Source organism: Camponotus floridanus, unplaced genomic scaffold, assembly GCF_003227725.1.
Source record: "Camponotus floridanus strain SB8 unplaced genomic scaffold, Cflo_v7.5 scaffold15, whole genome shotgun sequence".
Classification (NCBI taxonomy): domain Eukaryota; kingdom Metazoa; phylum Arthropoda; class Insecta; order Hymenoptera; family Formicidae; genus Camponotus; species Camponotus floridanus.
Window position 1 is genome coordinate 2,319,984 of NW_020229270.1, and position 22,200 is coordinate 2,342,183.

Genomic DNA, 22,200 nt, shown 5'->3' on the forward strand with positions numbered 1-22,200 from the left:
GAAAGTTCTACCAAACTACTCCTTCCTCTCTACGCTAAAGCGCCACTTCCGTACCGAGGACTGCATCGATGGGTCAGGTTCAATTCGCCGAAACTTCGGATCCGATGAAGGAACGCGAATAACTTGTCGCTCCTCCCCATCGAATAAGATGCATGAGGGAAACACTACAATCGCGGAACTATGCGATACCGTCGATGACGAGTGAGTTTTATGGAGATAGCGATATGATATTGGGAATGAGACGCGAAGGAAGAATGAAAAGGGAGAGAAAAGCTAGCTCGCATCTTATACCGCCTTGATACCGGTCCGGTTCGACCTCTTTTCCGCTATTCTCGTCGGCCAAAATGCCTCATTCGCAGCATATCGCGCTATCAATCTTTAGGAGACGTCGAAAAAGCGCTCTTCTGCGTTCCAAAAATGAGAAAAAAAATAGAAAAAAAACACAAGTTGAGATAAAAGACTGTTGGCACGGCTGTTTTTGGCACAATTTCTCCAGAGATACGCATATGAGATAATCATGTACGTGATTACGTAATAAGAAATTTTTGAGTTTATCTATGCGATAGGTGCAAATTATATTTTAACGATATTTATTAATTATTATAATTAAAGATTTTATTATATAATGAACCTTTAAAGGTTACATATAGGTCATTTTCACCCCATTGATTTTTTAACAATAGAATATCCCGAAGACCTTAAATCAATAAAAAAGAACGTTGAAAATTTATTTTTCAACTTTTGTTGCACATGTTCATTGCATCGTTATTTATAAATGTCAAAACACAAATATACTTTAAAAAGCATATAAAAAAAGTATGTAAAAAAATATAAATGTTTGTCGATTTTTTCAAACACTTTGAAATGACTTGCATTATGATGTGACCAGAGAAAAAAAATATGTGTTCTACATTAAGGATTAATTTAAGCAATATGATCGCACGGGAAGCAATTTTTGTTCTGAATTTCTGCGCGATCTATGAAAAAACATAATGCACGCTTAAAATATCCGCTACTCGCGCGGTTCATTGAGCTTTTTTGTCTTCATCGATGACCGAGATAGAAGAAATGGCTCGGCTCCATGTGCCACCCGTTACGAGCGTCCCGGTTTTATGAAAATACGCGGCTGGTGCCGAGCCTGATCATAACTTTATCAATAAATATGCCTCATATTTGACCGCGCATCTTTGGACTACGGTTCAATCGATCTCATTGCAATCGATCCGCCTTATATGAAATCTCACTGGAATCTCGATTTCAGCGAATTCCTTTCGTGTATCATAAGACATCTAAAGTATCATTTCTTTACAAATATATTTTGAAAGAAGCAATCTCTCTTTTTTTCTCTCTCTTTCTCTCTCATTCTCGAAAAATGAATTGTTTGCGTATTTAGATTTAAAATCGCTCGTACCTAGCAATAAAAGAATCTTTCGATCGAATCTGCTTCTTATTCTTTTACGAAAACCAATAAAACAAAATTGAAAAATTCGCAGAATATATTTTTGTTCTACTTGTTATACATATAATTATAAATTCGTTATTTTTGAGTATAAAGAATTGTATTTGAATAATATATTTCCGCTCCACTTAAAGAATCAAATTTGATCACGAAATGTCACCATCTATTTCCGCCGCGATATTCTTGGCAAACGCGAGTAAATTCTCTGCAAAAGGCGTAATCGACACACGAATGCCAACGATAAATCAAAAAGATAGATTTTTTGGTACTACCAGCACGCTCGATCTGACGTTACCTGTAGGAACCAGAATTTTGAACGCGCAAGAAGGGCAATTCTCTTAACATCGAGGAGTTGCGCCGCAGAAATTGAATTTCTAAGGCGAGAAAACTTTTGTGCGGAGGAGATTTCGCTCCGCGCGCATATTTCCGCGGGAACGTCTACTTTATAAATCCCAAACGACGATATACATATAACTCTATTCAGGCGCGAGTTTACCTGTGCGCGACGACGTGACGGAAAAGGAGGATACTTTGTCGTTTGATCCGCGGCACGATACCGTCCGTGTACTTCCGCTCTAAATAGCACCGGTGAGCGGGGAACGAGCAGCCGGAATATGCTATACAAACGGCGAGAGATCGACCGCTGTGAAGCGCATTAATTGCCACCGATCTGACAACATTCTCCTATAGGGCTGCACAAAGCGTACTTAAGAGAGCAACCCAGATCGCCTTCATCAATTCGAACAATATCGTCGCAAGGGATCGACCTCGTTTTCTTAGCGCTTCGTATCTTCCGCCATTGTGACTTACCCTTTTTCGCTAATATTGTTCGCGCGACCTACCTTTCGTATTATATTCATTTGAGTATCTCGAAGAGAGGAATTTCAATTGCTCCGTTCAAGGAGATTCTCGATTATCCGTGCAATGGAATTTTATTATTTATTACCGGAAAACTAAATTGAAATTAAAATCATAATGTTCTTATAAAGAATCATGAATCATGAATTCTTCGAGAAAACTATTAAAGATGTGTCTCTGGTATTTCGATAATGAAATGTTAGTTGTTAAAACAAAATTCAATCTCGGTGATTATTTAACGATCAGTTGTTCGAATAATCGACATTATTGATGTCTCGCCGATCTTCATCGCACATATACAAAGAATCGTAAAGAGACTGCGTCAAACGAACGCGTGATATCTCCGGCGAGATACTTCTCGACCCGCCTGCCATTCGAGCATCGGAATCAATCACCGGATAACATCTGCGCTCTTAATGTCCACCTCCATCTTCGCGAGAGAATAGCGAGGTGAACGTTTCGTCGATGGCGTCATAAACGGTCGGCATTGTCAGTTTTCCTGCCGACAAAGCTGCAATCTATTGCCACTCTCTGCGCAGACTCCCTTTATCATCGTTCTAACAAGTATATTTCTCTGTCGGTTCGCGTTAAATCTCGAAAACAGATAACACACAAGCGGGCTTAGGCTTAATATCGTTCGTGATGGTATACACTGGGTGCGGAGTTGGCCGATAACGAGCGATCTTAACCCCTGAACAGGTTGGCCCCCGAAAGAAGACTACTACCATTTACGCGCGTGGTCAAGAAATCGGGTCCTCGAGTTTCTCATGCCTCGGTCAGATAACGTAAATGCCCGGACGAATGAGACCGGAGGTCGGGGCGTCGGTCGGCCGATAAATTTGGCCAAATGTGCTGGCTGGAAAGTAGCCGTATCCACTTCCGTTGAGTCTTTGAATGTCGAAAGGCCGTGGGCGCGCGTGGAAACACGAACACATGCACGATTTTTTCGGTGATGCTCCTCTTGGGAAGAGACGAACACGCGGTAAATCTGAATATATTGTTTATCGCTGATTTAAATAATAATAAATATCGCTTAAGTTACTTTCACAGTCAAAGTTCGATTATAAAAACGTGGAGTGCAGATCCTTATCTTAACGAGAAGAACTTTGAAAATTTTTCGCGACTTATGTGCGACACACGGAAACCGACACTGTCGATGAAATCTGTGATCGCGAGATAGCGAATACGTTGAATTTGCGCGGAAACATTTGCGTAATATCACGCGAGATAATATTCAGGAGGAGCAGAACTGGCATTATCAAAATATTTAAACACAAAACACGATGTTCCATTTGCTAAATAAAATATTTTGCGTCAAAATCAAAGCTGCTGGAACGGAGATTTGCTTGCCTACGTAGTTATTAATTTCTATTTCAAGCAATGTTATACATATCGAGCGCTTGATAAGATCGATAGCGTATCGTGCGCTCGAGGGGGAGAAAATACATTTTTTTTTTCGTAGTCGCGACATGTTTCACAGCGGGACAACATGTAGAGAAAAGTTGGTATAGTGGAGTATAAGTATTACCATAATACGATAAAGGCATCCGCGTTCGCTGTTCCGCGAGCAAAAATGTGTATTCCAAGAATTTAATATTTCAGGGGAAATTATACTTTTAGATGAGAATAGAGGATCGGAGGTCGCACGAATCAGAAATGCAAATTCATTTTAAGCGATACTCTGGCGAAAATGTAAATTGATTTCGTGCCACTGCAGGTCTTAGTTCGAAGTATATCGATCCCTTCTTTAATCTTTATTGCTTCTGACAGACTATAACTACACTTATAGAATAATTTTATTACCATCTTCCTGTCAACACGATGTTGCTGATGAAACCAATTTCGTCGACGCTAGAATGTCGCCATTTCATGTAAATTTTGTCGCACGTTTTCATCAGATCCTTTTGAAAAATAGACCAAGTAATAAAAACAAAAATTGAATAAAAGCTGTCACCCCATAAAAATTGGAGAGATCATATATTGTATAATGATAAAAATAATAATAATAAATGTTTAATCGTCTATCTCGCATCTCGCAATAAATACAATTTCTGCTGTTACATTTATCAAACCTCGATTAAAATTGCAAACTTTATATTCTCTATTTTACTACAAACTTTTAATATTCGCGAAGTAACTCGCGCCATCGATCGCTCTAGTTAAATGAAATAAATGTTTATTTAGCTCAAAAAAGTATTAATTTTTTCGTATTTTTGCGAGAATGCTTGATGTTTGCTTCGACGCGATCTGGAGCCAAAATGATATCGGCGAAAACCCAAAACCAGGTTGAGCGAGAGAAATAAAGGAACGGTAAAATTTACATTTTAAAGCATCCGTTGAATTCCAACAGAACGTCTTTAAACGAATTTCAATAATGATTTTCTCCAAATTTTATATCTGGATAGCGATAAAGAGGGATAGTTATCGCCCTTCAACATCGGACTTTATTCGGAGACAAATTGATTCCGTCAACAAATAGAATTGTTAATTTAACCGCAGAGCGATTTCTGATCGATTCAACGACGATCGCGCCGTCACATTTATTATTGCAAGAAAGGGGAAGAAAGAAAGGATACATATTTTCGTTGAAGGGATATCGCGACGAACACAGGATGATTTTCGTTGACGGTAACGGAAGAAGAAAGGAGCCGACCAAACGCGAAAGACGATCGCCATAAAGCGTCAATGACAAATGCGCCGTCTTATCTATTGCATTAGCCGAGTCGTATATCAAGCAGAACGGTTCCCAATAGGAAAAGAAATTCTTATATACGCGCGTATATCTGACGGCAGGGCGAGGGGGGTGGTTTCTCGGTGGCTAGAGAGAAAGTGCAAAATGTCTGTTGCCCTCTCCGCGCAGAGAAAGATAAGAAAATGTACGTACGAAGGAATGACTTCCTATACGTTTCACCTTATTGCAGTTACGTATAATAAAATTGAAGTATGTATGTGTATATATATATAAAGTTTTTGCGCCATTTCACACACACACATACACCTCAGGATGCTTTACAGCTTGGCAATAAAGCTTCGCGCGATGTGTATACTGTCAGCAAAGAGACAGACAGCGAATGAGAGAGAGAGGGAAAAAGAGAAAGAGAGAGAGTGGCTGCGTAAAATATAAAGTTGATATAATTTAGCGCGTAACAGCGTCCATCACACAGCCCCAACACGGTTAGCTTTAATGATTCTGTCGCGTACGAGGTACAAGGTTGACTCTTTTAGCTTCGTACGCCCATTCTGAGCGAAACACGCAACCGATCCAACGAAATTTCTTGCGTGAATTTTCCGTGCCAACACTACCCGCGAATTTAATAGCACTCGGGAAACCTGCGCGTACAATAATGTGCGTGTTTGCTTCATAAACAGCGATTGCATGGAACGGCGTGCTCCGATAACGGAGACAGAGGATCATGCAGTCGCAAGCTCTTTGTTCCTTTTTCGATAATGTACCGCGCAGCGTCGTCGTTTTTGCACCTGATATTTGTATCAGCGATACAAACTCGTCGCTGAACTGTCCCGTTGAATAAAGAGCGAAACGGTTCAACCCAGGTGCGAATATTTTTATTAAAGGCTAAACTTTGTTTTTCACTTCTAATAATAAACTTTATTGAAATTTAGTAATTTTCTTAATTTTTTCAAAATATTACTCGAAAGAAAGCCAATATTTAAATTTCTCGATTAATTAAGAATATATTAGTGCGATTATAGATTTATAATTATTTGAAGAATTAATTAATAATAATCAATATTCGATCGATGAAATAGCTTTCGTTAAAATAACCGTGATCTCGAACTTAAAGTGATACGATTCTCGTGGAATCTCGGAGAAAGAAAGAAACTCGGACAGGGAAGGCGACGGACTCATAAATTTCCAAGACTGGTCATTCCACTCATCGTTTTCAACTCGCGCTTCCTGCCATTAGAGCAACAAATGAATTCCACCGGCGCACAGCGGCATCCGTTTATCAGAAACAGATGTGGAACACCCCGGAAACATTCCTTCGCGATTTTGTCGGATGAATATTCATTCGTGAGTCCGGTGAGGGGCTGTATCTGTCTCTCGCCTGTCTACCTATATACCTTAGAATCAATTAGAATGATACATGATTCGCGTGCGGCGGCCCCATTATGAATCGTTGCTTCAACGTTGTCGGAAGGGCACAACCGCAGATTATAAATTTATCGAGTTATCGCCACGGTGGAGAGTGATTATGCGCGTGCGTGCGACCCTTGACGCGCATCTTCCGACTTTCTGCCTCATCTCTTGAAAAATTAAAACGCAACGTTAGAGGCAAAACTCTCTGATACACAACTGGCTTGAATTTTTTATATCATTTGATACGCACGAAAAGAAAAACCATGTGTTCACACACGGTGGTGGTTAACGTATGCGCAATCGGATTCGCGGGTATTTTAAGAGACTAACGTTTGTTCGGTAAATAAAACCGAATCTATCGACGAAATCCGCGACTTTCTTTTCGTTCTTTTCTGCGCCAGCCGCGGTACTTTTATTTTATTTCATGTTTCCGCGCCGAGTTGTGCGCGAAAATGGAGCTCCGCGAGGAGAGGCTGTTGTTGCCAATTAGTCGCTGTCAAATAAAACCTTGGCGCGAACGAAGGGGAAGGGAAGGAGGAGAGAATCTCCGTACAAAAGGCCAGCCATTACATTTTAATACGTTCCCGGCGTCGTTATAGGTATCATTTTTTTTCGCGTGATATATCGCTTTGTTAATAGCCAATTCAATCTGATTACGCGCTTGATATAGAGCGGCGGTTTCCGAAATATAACCCGACCGCGAACGCACACACTTTAATTGGTCGACGCGAAATGGAGGCGAATACGGTTAATCGGCGAACCGGCCGAAATTAGTCGCGGCCGCGGGGACATTGTGAAAATTGTGGAAATTCACGCGCGTCGTACATCACCGATGCGCACGACAATAAAGTACATTACGCATTTACGCGCGGCCACATTCCGCAATCGCCGCGACGATCCGCCGGGGTGCGAAGCGAGCTATCGGGATATTGCGAGCGCTTTTTGCCAGTCCGCTCTCTCTCCCTCTCTTCGTTTGTTGTATCGCCGCGTAATCAGTTCAATTGTAATTGGAAATCGGCCAAATGAACTATAATGCGAAATCGAGTGTGCTCGCCATAATTTAAGTTCGGACGCTCTAGATATGCTGGAGAGCCTCAAAGACTAAGAATGACATTGCGAAAATCGCCGAATCGAGATTAAAATTTGCATTTTATTTGCGAAAAATGGAACGTTGCTTTTCCTTCACAATGTTAATATTTTATAAAATTTCTCTTTTTCGAAATTCTTTTATATATAATAATCTGCATAAAATTATGGCGAAATTCCTCTTATTTTTACCGCTCCGTTGTAAACATTATAATGAAAATTTATAATGAAAATTATAATTAAAATATACTATATAATACTGTTTTATTTGATTGACATTCGATTTTTATTTTGTTCATTTCACTGTAACTCGTGACATCAATTTATAACAGCAATCGAGTGAAATAAACAGAGATCTCCACGTTATTCATATTTTATTATAGCAATTGACCTTTAATTCGTAACATTCGCCAAATAGTTTAAACATACCATTTATTTCAAAAGGGCATCACGCGACTGTATCGGTTTCTATCACATAAATTTAATTCCACGTTTGGTCAATTGACTTCCTCACCGGCCGTCACCGATGCGCGAACCGGAAACTTATTGCTCCGGTCCAGATATGCACGCGTGGATGCGCAACGGGATAATGATTGAATCTCGAGGGAGGGGGAAGGAAAGGGATTGGAGTAGGGGAAACGAGTCGACGGGGATCGACAGGGGCAGCAGAGCGACCTTTATTGTCACTAGGTGCCTACGATATTGAACAACAACGGCAATCTATCCGATCGAATATCCAACAAGCCTCGGCTCAATGGATAGTCGCAAGGGGACGATGAAGCAGAGGGAAAGGGGCGGGAGCGCAAGCGGGGGGGTGCGCGGAGGGTGCATCCGCGATCAAAAGCCGCGCATGCAAGATCCCCCTCCCTTTGGATAACGGCATTAATTGAATCGCTATCGGACGTGCCGTGGTCTCGCGTTATTCTATTACCGAAGCAGCTATTGTCTTCCGTGGTTTATAGTCACCTCTTCCACCTCGCCGAACCCGAGCCTCCTACCCTCCTTCCCCTCCTTCACTTTACACTTCCGATCTCGCACGATCTTCTCCCGCCATCGCATCGCCACCCCTTTGGCACCCTGGCCACGAGATACCACGCGTCCCAAAATTCACGCCCAGTTGAAACGATAGCAATAGATAGGATCGATTTTTATTGAATTAGACCGAATAATCGGAGAGATATGAATTCTTTTATTTTTTACAGTAACCGGCCTTTCGCAAAAGGTCGTCGTATGAATATATTAATAATCATCGTTTTGAATAATTGCTACGAATGTTTTTTTCATAACACCGCGTAGAAAAATTGGTCTCGAATTTGCACAAGAATATATTGTTGAATTAATATCAAATAACATGATATTCTTTATTTATATATTACATACACACACACACACATATGTATGTATATATACCTATAAAATCGCTTAATTATTAATCCTTTTGGATAACTCATTTAGAAAACATATTTTATCATGTAAAATGTTTCCATTAAATTTTTGTTCCGTTATGAGAAACATTGCGCGCATACATATCTCTACCCGGTGTTCACGTTCTCTATTTAATATCCGAGCTAATCTATATGTGTGAGAAATATACGCCGATATTGCATTCAAAACATTACGCGGACTGTTGCCTCGGCTATAATAATCGAATTATTTAATTGATCGAGCATATACAATTACACACTATAATTAATTTAGTTGACTAATTAATTTAGTAATATCTTTAAATGTTTGGACACACAAATAGCTTGCTTGCCACACATTACATTAGTTCATATTAGTTCATCGTTATACATCTGGAATAAATCTAACAGGCTATTCCTAGATACTAAATAACTTCCTATTGTGCATTTGTCGTTATTATCTTCGTTAATTAATTAATAATATCCTGCGTACCGCAGAAGGCGACAAAAGCAATCGATCGATTTCCAAATAACGGATTTATTACTCCTCTTAATATTTAATTATAATTTAATCCGATTTTAGATATTTTAGGAATTTATTTAGTTTTTGTTTCCAAAGAGGCTCATTAATCATTGGATTATATAAAGAATTCGGATTAAATTTCTCATCTATAAATCCAATTTCCCGTCCATTTTACTCCTGAAAATTTCGCGCAAACATTATTTCCGAATAACCGTTAATTGATCCACGAAGCTACCTTTATAGCGATAATAGAATATCCAACTCGTTGTGGCGGCAATGAGACCGCGGCAAATGAGTTTGCCCGACCTAGCCCTAACTGGCGTATGAATTGGCAATTTGCGACAGGAAATCCGGTCCTTACCATAAACGTAAGCCGGCGGACACATGACACGAACGCGTAAACGCCGTGGATGTGTAACTCCTGCGCGTCCCCGTTAAAGTCCCCGTAATTTCCGACGGTAAGACACGTGCGCAAGCGTTATCTCCACGGTATTGAATGGTGACATTTCGCGGCAAGGACGGTCAGGAGCTAAGAGGATTGCGGGACACCATCAACCCCTCCTGACTGTCATAAGCACCCAGTCTTGTCCGCTGCTGCCTAACCGCCATAAACGTATTATTAATAGAGACACTCTATATAATGTACACACACACAAATATATATATATATATATATATATATATATATATGGAAAGTTCATGTGGAAAATTCCAATTCATTAATTTTAGAGTTACAAAAGCTTGGAAAACGTCCAAGTTTTGGAGAATTAAGTTTTTTATAGCCAAATAAAAAATTGAAAATTTGTGATACATTTTTAGTAAGCTCTTCTTTAACAGAATCCTCGTTTTTAGAATTCATAGTTTAGTCATATCATAACAATAATAGATATTGTTGGAGATAAACATAGAGCGTTTCATATCAGTAAACACAATAAAACGGCATAAGTTGCCAGCGTTATCGTATCGAGTATCTGTCGTTGAAAATATCTTACAAAGCCAAGTCTAGAAGATGAGTGGCTTTCGCAGACAACATTTCTCAAGCGGCGCGATTCAGTTGAACAGGTGCTTCAGTATTAGATGTTAGATAAGGTGAGAAGAAATTATTTACGAGCATACTTTAGTAATGAAAGTAGCAGCGTGTAAACAAGAGACTTTACCATAACATGCAATTTGTACATTTTCATTTAACGCCAGCCGACTAGTTAAAAATGAATCACTGAATATGAAAATCGAGCTGATGGAGTTATGGTTATTACAAAATTGACATAACTCTTTTAGCCTGATTCATATTAGACTTTATACCCATTATTTGCATACTGTCTGTGAAATATAATTATGAATAAAAAATAATTAAATATAAATAGAATAATAAATAAATAGAAATTATATAAAATTAATACATTTTTTAAACACAAATACATGTATGTTTTGTAATATAAATTTAATATAATTTAATATAATTTAATATAAATTTATAAAAATAAGATGCAATTTCTTCATTTTCTTTTTTTATCTCTTAGTCTCACTCTGTGTGAAAATGACACACACAATTCAAATGATTTACTTCCAATAGTGTTTCTTATTTCGGCAAATATTAATAAATATCTAAATTTATGTAATATTTCACACAAATTCGAATATTTTTTCTTACTAACAATGATTCGTGATTTCAAATAGCGAGATTATCAAACTTGTATAATGATATTGTATTTTTTCGGCCAGTCTTATTGTTAAATATATCGTCAAGATATATCGTCTATCATCAAAACGATGCATAACTTTCAGAAGCGTGATATCGAGCGTAAGATATGACCTAATTTCGTTCCGGTAATACATGCTTCCCTCAAAAATTGCCGATACACATAGAATAGGGCATAGATGGAAAAGCGGAAACGCTGTATCTCGCAAAAATCATACAAAAAGAGAGAAAGAAAGAGAGGAGGCGAAAGTTACCGGATATCCACACAACAGTTCTTTACTCTCTTCAAACCTCTGCACTATTCTTCAAATCTCTTTTTACGCGATAACGATCTTCGTCCCGATGTCAAAACTCGGAAGAGTTCTAGAGAAGCTTTGTCTACCTTTTCATCTCGGTCACACACCTCATGTTGCGTTGACTTCTTCTCGAATAATAATCTTTACTGCGAGACTACTTGAATCTTTAAGCCTCTCAATCTTGTAATAAAACATATAAGAAAAAATGTATCACATATAATCTTATTTAGTCGTATTATCTTAATCATGTTTATAGGAGATCGATATCATATACCATACTGAACCATACCGAGACCATATCATGTGAGATAGGGGGTCGATTTTAAAACAGATTGCATCAATATTCAATTGCAAGATATTCTACAGAATTAAATAATTGAGTACCCATCGGGATACAAAATATGCTCGATAAAAAGAAAGAAACAGATAAGGCGAATAAATATAATATAATAATAATTCTGTTTGCATGAGGTTGAACGAGGATGGCGTTTCGGAGTCGACACAAAACTGCCATCCTGATGAAGCGAACGATGTTATATCATATCATGAGATTTGCCCGGTATTCTTTTTATATCGTAATAGTACGAGCCATGGGGGTTGAACGGGGGTTTATCGCGACGTTACATTCGCGCGAGCCAGGCGTAACGCGGGCGGAATCTATTTGTCGGGCGAACAAAATATGACACAGACTGCTCATCGCGAATTCCGCCCTCGGTTCCGTTCGGCCGATTGCGAGCGACTACTTACTCGAGTAAGAGAAAGTGAGGAAAGTACGCAGACTGAACGAGAGCTTGAGACAATCGCTGTGAAATAACATTTCGCGTCGCACGAGGCGTGGAAGATAGCACGGAAATGAAGTTTAGCGCTTTTTCTCTCTCCTCTCTCTGTTTTTTCCTTAATTTCTTTTTTTTATCTTTTATATCTTTATTTTTCGTCTTCATATCCGCGTTTCACGCTTTTTTCTTTTAAAGTAATGTAATTATTTGTTTCTGGAGAGGATAAAAAGCTATATTTTACTATTATTATTAATGGTTCATTAAATACATTGCTATCAAAAATTCTAAATAATAACATGGGAAATAGTATTTTTAAGAAACAAGTTTATTTAACCTCATATTATACTTTCTAGGATACGATCTCTAAATTAGTTTTTCTTAGATTTCCTCGAGCTTTCCATCCACTGCCGCTTGTTTTTCCTAGCGCTTCGTCGAACGACGACAGCAAGATGTAAGCGATGCAGCAGCGGCATGCATCGTTATGTAAGAGGAGCTCGCTCCTTTTTTTCTCCCTCTCTCTCACCCTTCTTCCTTCGCTATCACGCAAAATCCACGAGCGGGAATTGAATATCGGAATCGTGCATTGAAGGCGCGAGAGCTCATAGCTACACCTGGCCGTGGAAAGCGTCATTGATATGGTATTTCGGTGACTGCGGTAGTGATACGGAATGGGGCGGAATTGCGGTCTATGATAAGCAAAGAGATGGGTAAAAACGGAAATCTGTTTCCGATATGCGCGCGGCTGGCATTAAAATGCAATCTCATCACCGGTTAACTTTTTTACATTCTAACCCGCAGCGACGGCCCTTTCTTTCCGCCGTTTTCCTCCCCCCGTCCGATCTCCGAGGGCTGCCGCGATCCGCCTATCCCACGGGCGCACAATTTTATCCCACGGCGCATATTCGCTCCCGAGATTAGCTGCCAATCTGTCGCTCGCGCCGCTGAAGGGAAGAAAAATTTTCTTGCTTTTCTTTCGCGAACGCGTGGGAGCGAGAGATCGATCCGGCATCGAAAAGAGGAGCCGCGCCGATGCCGACAATCCGCGTTGAATTACCGATGCGATGCGCTTTGTTGTCCCGGAATAAATTTTGCTTCTGCATCCCATTCACACCGCACGGCCCCCTCCTGATTCGTGCGATGTGTATAAAAAGTTATACATATATATTTTTTCGCGTGCGCGATGAGTATAAAAATATATATATATATTTTTTTCTTTTTGTTGGCCGCCGCGCCTGTTTGCTACGTGCATTGCAATTTGTCAAAATGTAGCATGAAAAATATTTGGCGAATGTCGCGATATTCGACATATATTTCTTATACTGATGAAAAGGAGTTGGATGTGCAAGAAAAAATGTTTGATCGATTTCTAGAAAATAAGATTTTAATCGCATTATACGTTCCATTTTTAACGAACAACGAGATGGAAACAATTGAGTTCAAATTATCAAATTATGATTAGACATTAACGACAACTAACTTTTGTAAACAAATTATTAAATCACAAAAAATATTAAATCGTTTTTGAAATAGTTTCGTCGAAACAGTTTACGCTCGCGAACGCTCATCATTTTGTAAACTTGCGTAAATAGCACGGGCAATTAATTCACGCGAACGATTTCTTCTTTACCACCATTAATGCGCGAATATAAATTCACCGTTTAATTCGCGCAAAACTCGACTGTACTCGACTGTTCAAAGCGTGGACGCGTATCCTAGGCAAGAGATCGGCGTAAACTTCAAACAAGCGTACAGCCAGCCGTGGCGCCCCGTAATTTCGAAAGCAATTAACGTGGCTCGACTTGGCCCGAGCGACGGCCGTAAAAGTGCGATACTTGGTCCGTGCCGCCCCTAAGTTTGCGCATCCCCTAGTGGAGGCTGTATTTCGCGGATGTGCGAGAAACAGTTCTCGCGTAGATACGGTATGCTGAAATATTTCGCGAGAGTGGCCTCTCCACGTTGCCGTGATTTAATCGTCTCCCGCGTTTTGTTACTCCGAATATGGAGTTGAACTAAAGAGTTACTCGACACTAAAAGCACGAAAAAAAAGAGAACAAAATGAGGAAAATGGCGCATTTTTTGGATGGATTAACAAGAAACAAGGAGAGAGAGAGAGTGCATATTTTACTTTCGGTGTAACGTACATTCCGTTGTATCGGTAATGGAAAATTCACATCCCGAAAACTAAAAGATTCCCCTCGGACGCGTAAACGAGCATTCAGGTGCGAAGCATCGTGCTCTTTGTTTCTCTCTTTCTTTCTTTTTCTCTTTTCTCCCTTTTCCCTTTTCTATTTCGCCTTCGTCAAAAGACCCCGACACCTTACTCGCAGAGCGATTTCCGGACTTTACTAACGATTTACGGGAATTTCGCGAGGTTGGCGCAAGGCGCTCGCCCTACGGCACGATTTTAATCGCTAGGATGGCCGCGCGCTTGTTTATTTACCGGCTTGTATATAACTGAACGAGCGACGCCAACGACTGCCGGTTGGAGCGGGTAGATGAGAAGGGTGAGCAGGGGAGGAAAACGTCGGCCCTTTTTTCCGGTCTACACGCATCCACCCCCCCGGGGACGCCTCGATGGACACGTCGACCGTGCTGTACCCGGCGCGACCGTCCACCGTCTACCAATAGTTTAACAGATTCATGGCCGCATTTGCAATGCATCGAAAAACGAGGCGGCGTTCGTTCAATTCGAGCCGCGTGTTTGGCCCGGCCCGGCCCGGCCAGATATTGAATTCTACGCGGTCGTTTGGCCGCGCGTCACGTCGTGTCGGATCGCCGCAGCGCGAGAACGGAGCGGCATGTGGCCCGATTTAACTTTTAAAACATTAAGCGCCGTCGCTTGTGTGTCGCTTGTGCGACCGCTTCCGCTCTCCTCTTGGGCGACGCGCGACGTAACGAACCGGCGTTATTTAGCCGGCGGGAAACGCGTACGTCCTGATTGTTATGTACATATTCGACGAATGAAAAATACACAACGTCGCGAGCGCGTAGCGAACGTTCGCGTCACTTCCGCCTGAAAGTGACGTTTCCCTTGCGCAACGCGCTCGACTTATTTCGATATTCGCCCGGTGACTCGCATCCGCGTTTTGCACCGATTCAACAATTACGAAAATAACGCTTAGTAAATACGTTCGTCAAATTTAAATTTAATAATTGCATTAAGCTGACGCGAGTCATGCGATTAAACTGAAGTTAAAAAATTTGCGCGACTTTCTATTTGTTTAAAAAAAGTAACCAACTGTTGGTGGATTATTTAATTCTATGTTATTTTCAATGTTTTTCTCACGTTGTTGCTAATTTTGTAGACAAAAATTACTGGTTTCGGTTTATAACAGAATATATATTTATAACAGAATATATTGATAGCTTTAAGATAAATTAAGGGCGAGGTTGGTCTCGAAAATATGTAATTTATCGCTTTGATATATCCGTATCAGACGAGAAATGAGTGAAGCATTATAACCAGAACCAACCCTACGTATATTCAGCTTGTGCACCCAATCAACCGAGATAACTTATACCTCATGAGAACCATCCTTCAAAGTACTCGACCAATACCGACGATGGCTCAAAACCGGCAGTTTACCCCTGATATGAAACTGACGTCGTTCTTTGCCGAGGAAAGAATCGATTCTGAAATATGAGAAAGAGAGAGAGAGAGAGAGAGAGAGAGAGAGAGAGAGAGAGAGAGAGAGAGAGAGAGAAAGAGATTTTCTTATAGAATAATTTATTTCAGATTTTTATCATAATTTTTTCGTGTAAATATGTACAATTGTTACAAATAATTGATCTTAATCTTGATTAATCTAAATTAATGTCATCTATAATATTAATATTAATTTCTTAGTACAACATATATTTTAATCTCTTGTCAAATTAGTGTTTTCTTATTACTTTCCAGAGAAAAATAATCTTAATAATATTAATATTATGTTTCAAAATAACGTTTTTTTAAGATAAAGTTTTTTACATAACATGTTTATAATTTGATAGTACATTTAATATCTTATTTAATATTTTCTTTTCTTGTCTATAATCAATCGCGAGAGAATTTATCTTTGAAATATGCATTTATTGCTGTTTCACTCGATAACGCAATTCTGGAAATTAAATTCCCTAGCAAACATTTATCGCGGAAATCCGTAAACGAAAAATCGAAGTTATAAAGAATCACGTGCCGAGGCATTCGGGCTCTGGCGCTGGCTAAAACGCTGCCGCACACCTCGGCAACGAGGTAAAAACAGACGCGATATACGCCCAGCACTCAGCGAGCTTTTACAGAACGTGAACGTGGGTTTTCCCGAAACAGAAATTATTTGTTATTACCTGTAAACAAAGCGGTCTGCATAAAACGCGCTCGTGACGATCACGCGAAGAATACGCGAAAGATAAATAAGAAAAATCTCAAATGGAAAATAAAAATTGAGAGAGCTTTGACGACTCAAAAGTCCACCAATTTTGCGTCATTCATGATTTATTGATATGATTAGTAATTAAAATTTTCGAATTAAAATACCGACAATAAACCATGAATATATCTTTTTTGTTCGAATATTTAATTAACTTAATTATATCGAAAAATTAAAGAATCTCGCACATCATTGAATTTATTTAAAATATCTACAATATTATATGCATTACACACACGCACGCTATCTATCTAAAAATAAATCTATTTAAATATTTATAATATTACGTTTATTATTCGAAATTTCTTTTTTTGTTCCTTCGATAAAGAAAATTCACGTGCGAGTCCATAATGTTTCCGATTAACCAACAATCATGGAGAATTAACTTTATTTAAGGACTTTATAACTCTCGAGAAGGAGATCATCAAAGTCGCACGCGCTCTTCTTTTTTCATTCACGAATAACTCCATGCAAACGGAATGGAAATTTCGGCTCCAGTGCCAGTGCAAACATTTACTCTAACTACTATTACGATATTCGCACTTCCACGACTGAAAAATTAAATTCGGTACTTTATTCGTTCTTTAGAAAAATCTCATAAAGTATTAATATTTATCATTCGACAGTTTTTGTATTTCTCTTTCTTTCGGTAATATTTTTCTATGAGAATAGCGTGTATTCACAGCGCCAATTAATTATCTATAACGAAAAAATTTTTAAACCTTATTCGTAACGTACTTAAAGATACCGACTCATTTATTTATTGCATTAATGTACTTAAAAAACTTTTTTAATTTTCTTCTTAATTGTCGTTTTTTATCGGAGGCTAAAAACGATTGTGCGAGCTCTCATAGCGATAGGATATTTTTCTCTTTTTTTTTTATTCCATCCTTCGAAAAATGCGGGATCATCAATAGCGAGATTGGCTAACGACGCGCGTCCCGAGAATGGTTGGGCATGTAAATTGGCTGGCGCGGATAAATTCCGCGGTTTGGGACGATCAGGAAGAGGAAGAGGTGAGGAGAAAAATATGTAAAAACATTTCGTATGAGAACGTTTGCCGGCGGTGCAGATAACAGAGCGGAGAGTTTGGCGCGCGGCGGTCCTCGGTAAAATATCGGCGTAAAACCAAATAATACCGGCGACGTTCGATAAAATATCACCTTTTTCGTCGACGCTTCGCCAAGCGAACTTTCCCCAATTCCCACCTTCTCTTCGACTTTCCCTCTCTTTGTTCGGTAGCACAATTTCCGTATTTCGCGCCCCGTCACCGAGCAAAAGCCATCTACCTACCCACCTATCTGCCCTTCGACGAGACCAACTTGTTGAGTAGCGACTCCCCTCGATTCGCTGATAGTAAATTCTGTTATCGCGCCGAGTGAGCTTTTACAAGCCGCTCCTGATTCTCCTTTTTTGACGATAACGAGTCCGATTGATCGAAAGAAAGCGAAGGGTCACGATAAGGTAACGGAAGAAATCGTGGTATCGGGAACGACTTTACAGCAGTTCTTCACCAATTGTTCTTTATGCCTGTAAATTATTAGAGGGAGAGGAATTTTATTTTATTTTAGCGACATTATTGATGACGTTAATCGAGATCAATAGAATTATCTAATGGATAAAATGAAAAAATAGCCATTTCAAAAATTGCGCCGTGTATAAATTGATACGTGCCGTTAAATGACCTAAACATTTCTTCGGGAAGTAATTGCGAAATTCTTAAAATCTGCTGTAGAATCTTTTATTTTCATATGCACAAGCGGCAACATGATGATTTATGTGTACGTGTGAGACAACACACATATTCCAAAAATACACGTTATTATTTTTACATCTTTTTTAATCTTAACGTTTTCCTCATTTCTCATATTTCATATTTACGCAGTGCATAGTAAACGTTTCTTAAACGAGAGAAATTTTTCTACGCACGCAAAATGGTACGTTTTATTTAATTTTCTCAGACCTGTCTTAATATAAACTTCTATTGTGATAATGAATGCGCATGTTAATTATGGCGTAGCATGTACTCTGCTTCCTTGGGATGGTACGCACAAACGTGGGGTGAACATTTTACTATAATAATTATTATTATCCGGCTTTTTCCCGACTTGCCTAATCATGTTATTTGTTTCAAACAGGCCGCGCAGTTTAACAAACTACTATCAACGGAACTACTGGAGAAGTCGGAAAACACTGAATTCGTTAACTACTTCATCCATGGGCATCGAGGCCGGGAGCATAGCATCGAGCAGGTAATTAAGTGCTTCTCGTTGAATGTTATTCGTGTCGTTATTTATTACTCTTTGATATTAAAAAAAGCGACACGTTCGAAATAACAAAAATTTTTTGTAAGCTATAAGTGCGTTTCGCAGCATCGTAAAAGATATAGCATCGAAAGCGAATAGAGCACAGGCCCCCAATTAGTCTCTTTATCGTATAGTTTGAATGCATTCATTGAAAGCTCGCAACTCCATCGGTAATCGTATTACTCGTGTCACATCGGATTTGTGCGCTATGATTTCTATTTCGAAGCAATTATTACGCGATCGCGTATGGCGAAACCTAGCGCGATCTCGTTTACGTCTCTCATTCGATTCTGCTTGATAAATTCTTGCCGGCTCGCAAAAGCTATCAATTGTGCGAGTAACTTGCTTACTCTTCGCAAAATTCGCGTTCACAAACGTTTGACATATGCCTAAATTTTAATGAAATATAAAAATCAAAAATTGTCAATATGCACGATATAACTCGCGTTGATATATCGCGTCTTGTTTTATATTTATTGCCGATACGCGTTTATTACGAGTTAAGATCTTATCCCGGCAAATTTTGGAGCTAATGAACACTTTCCGGAGCTCCTGCTGAAAAAGTTTTCGCAGATGCCGCGAGTGTTCAACTATGAACCTGTCAACCGTATTGCATTATTTATATCGTTGAGTGGCAAACTTGATTTGGCGTCATTGGCGATTGCTTTTCTTACCGCGTTCCCCGACGATCTCTTAGTTCTCTTCGCTTTTTATTACCGACACCGAGATAATTTATTACCTCGTTCGCTTCAACAAGCTTAGGAACTTTTAAAACTTTTTTGCCGATTAACTCTTCTCACAATTAAACAATTTTTTGTCCCCAAAATAAAGATCACGATAATAAATCGAATAATTGCATAAGAAATAAGAATGAGCTCTGAAATGAAAGCCAAAATGCAACGTTAAGGCAGGAAAAAATACGGTAAACATGTAGCGGGAAAAGATGTACTTCAAATATATTAGAAAAGTTTCCGAAACAGTCGCAGATCTTAATTCCACTTTACCGCTTCGTTTTCTGTATTAAAGTATAGGCATTTAGCAAGAAAGTTTCGCGAGAGAAAAGTCATAAAAAAACGTCACTCGCGCGACAAGATAAACCGCATAAACGAAGCAAAGAAAAATAACGAATCCAGAGAGTGCGCAGGGAGGCTGACTTTTCTCACGGCGAAATGGAGATGGGTTGGAAGTCGTAAAGCGCGAGCAAGAATCTACCGTCGAAGGGAAACGCAAAAACCGTAACGCGCACGTTTACGCGAGAAAGGGATTCAATCCCATGCAGCTATATAAAGCTTGCTTTTTCGGTTTCGAAAAAGCGCATTTCGGCAAAATAATTGTCTTCGTCGCGCCCCTCGATCGTCTCCCTTTCATCGTTTTATCGCGGCCCGTCTTACATTTTCGCCAGATGAGATACGTGAACTCGAGAACGAACAAGCATAGAAACTGGCTATAACTGCGCTTTTTACGAGCGCAATAATACCTTTATGCGCGACCGGCGCTTTAACTACAGCATGGCACGAAATACGTCGCGTAGCTAACGAAACGGAATTAAAGAATCTCGTTTTATGCAAACTCGTTTACTTTGTGACTAATAAATTCCATTTCACGCGTGGAAGGTATTACTCGCGCGTAGGGAATGTACAAAGTAAATCCTCAATTTCAGCGAGCAAAAACTGCCTTTAAATTTGCTCTCATCGTGAATTCCTTTCGTGAAATAAAAATTGTTTGCGGTATCAAGTATATTAGCGTTTTAATAGATGTGTAAAAATTATGGCGATTATTATTTCACATATTACACGCAATTGCTTTAATGTGCAAATGTTATTCAAAACTTGACGGGAACTCTTTATGCACAGGGGGTTTTATCTCATTTCCTAAAGTTGAGTGTTTGTAAAAATCTTGAAAATACAGGAAGAACTCTAAGTTGATTTTTTCGTCATGAGCGATTAAAAAAAAAAAAGATTTTCTTTGAAAGATACGTTCTCACAAATACATCCGAGGATCGACAAATCAACGATCTCATCGACGAGCAATCGTCGTCTCAAACGTGACACGCGGGTCCTTATTTCGACACGAAATATTCTCATGAAATATTCGTATGTCGCGAAAACGAACCGTTCGCAGAACGAGTCCTCACTGTCCTCACGTCAACACTGCAGAAACCATCTGGTCATGGATAATGAATATCTGGGGAATCCTCGTATCTCGAGAACTCTACGAAACTTGTACCGAGACTTGTCACACCCTCGAACGATGGTGTTCGACGGTTTTTTTGCGCGTAACCAAACGGAAGAAGTTTGAGCTCGAGTCCGATATCGAGGACAAGATGAAGGACTGGAGAAGAGGGTGGAAGAAACCGACTGCACGGGACGTACCGTATTACACATATATCGATCCGGTTGGCTGTTTGCGAGGAGCAGCTGTCTTGTTAAATATAGACCGTGGAACGGTTCAATCTCCTCGGGTGGTCGGATCACGGGGAAATAGCTTTTGCCGACTTGTACGAAACGATACGCGCGGATCAGCGAGATGTGACCGTCTGCCATGGACCACATGCGACGCATAGGACACTTCTTATATTCGCGAGCGAGATTCGCGACAACGACGTTTCAGTTTAAATGCCGCCGATACTCGCTGGCTTATGCAAATATATTTATTAGCAGGGTTGCCTGTTGCAGCTCCTGCAATAGCAAGATTGCAAATATTTGTTGCATTATAGCACCTATAAATTTCGATAATCAATAGCGGCCAGCCTGCTTACCACACTACCCTCACCACGAAGTGACCATGCCTATTGTCCATTCTGTTTACCGCTTCTGTGTGCGCTGCTAATCAATGTGGAACGTATATTACACAGCTCGGCATATTATATAAAAATATGTACGAGAAAAATGTATATACATACGCATGAGAAAAAGAGAGGAAGAATCTGGATATAAGAGGCGCTTTAAGCTCGACTTATTCTACGTAATCCGGCAGAATGGTCGAGCTATCCTAGTTGAATATTCGAACCTTGTAAACATCGAAAATAGCTCCATGTATTTCGATTGCGTCGATACATATATATAACCGGACGAGCGAGACGCTGAATTAATAAAGTGGCCGACAACGTTTTAATCAGACTAGCCGCCGATCTCGTTTTGCCTAAATATAAAATATTTTCGGGTCGCCGATATATGCATATGTTGCAATATACATGATGCACAGCTTTTTTTTATAAATTCCGCGGTCGTGTTTCGTTTCGATTGTTCGCGAATGTTCGGCTTTAAGGAGACCAGGAGCTCGTATT

At 39.6% G+C, this 22,200-nt stretch overlaps 1 long non-coding RNA gene across 1 annotated transcript in view; it reads left to right on the forward strand.

Moving 5' to 3' along the window:
* LOC105252819 overlaps nucleotides 1-18,858 on the forward strand; it is a 44,200-nt gene extending 25,342 nt beyond the window's left edge. The window contains exon 3 of the long non-coding RNA XR_889333.2: nucleotides 18,747-18,858. This is a non-coding gene — a long non-coding RNA (uncharacterized LOC105252819). The remainder of the gene's footprint in view (nucleotides 1-18,746) is intronic.
* The last annotated feature ends 3,342 nt before the right edge of the window (nucleotides 18,859-22,200 follow it).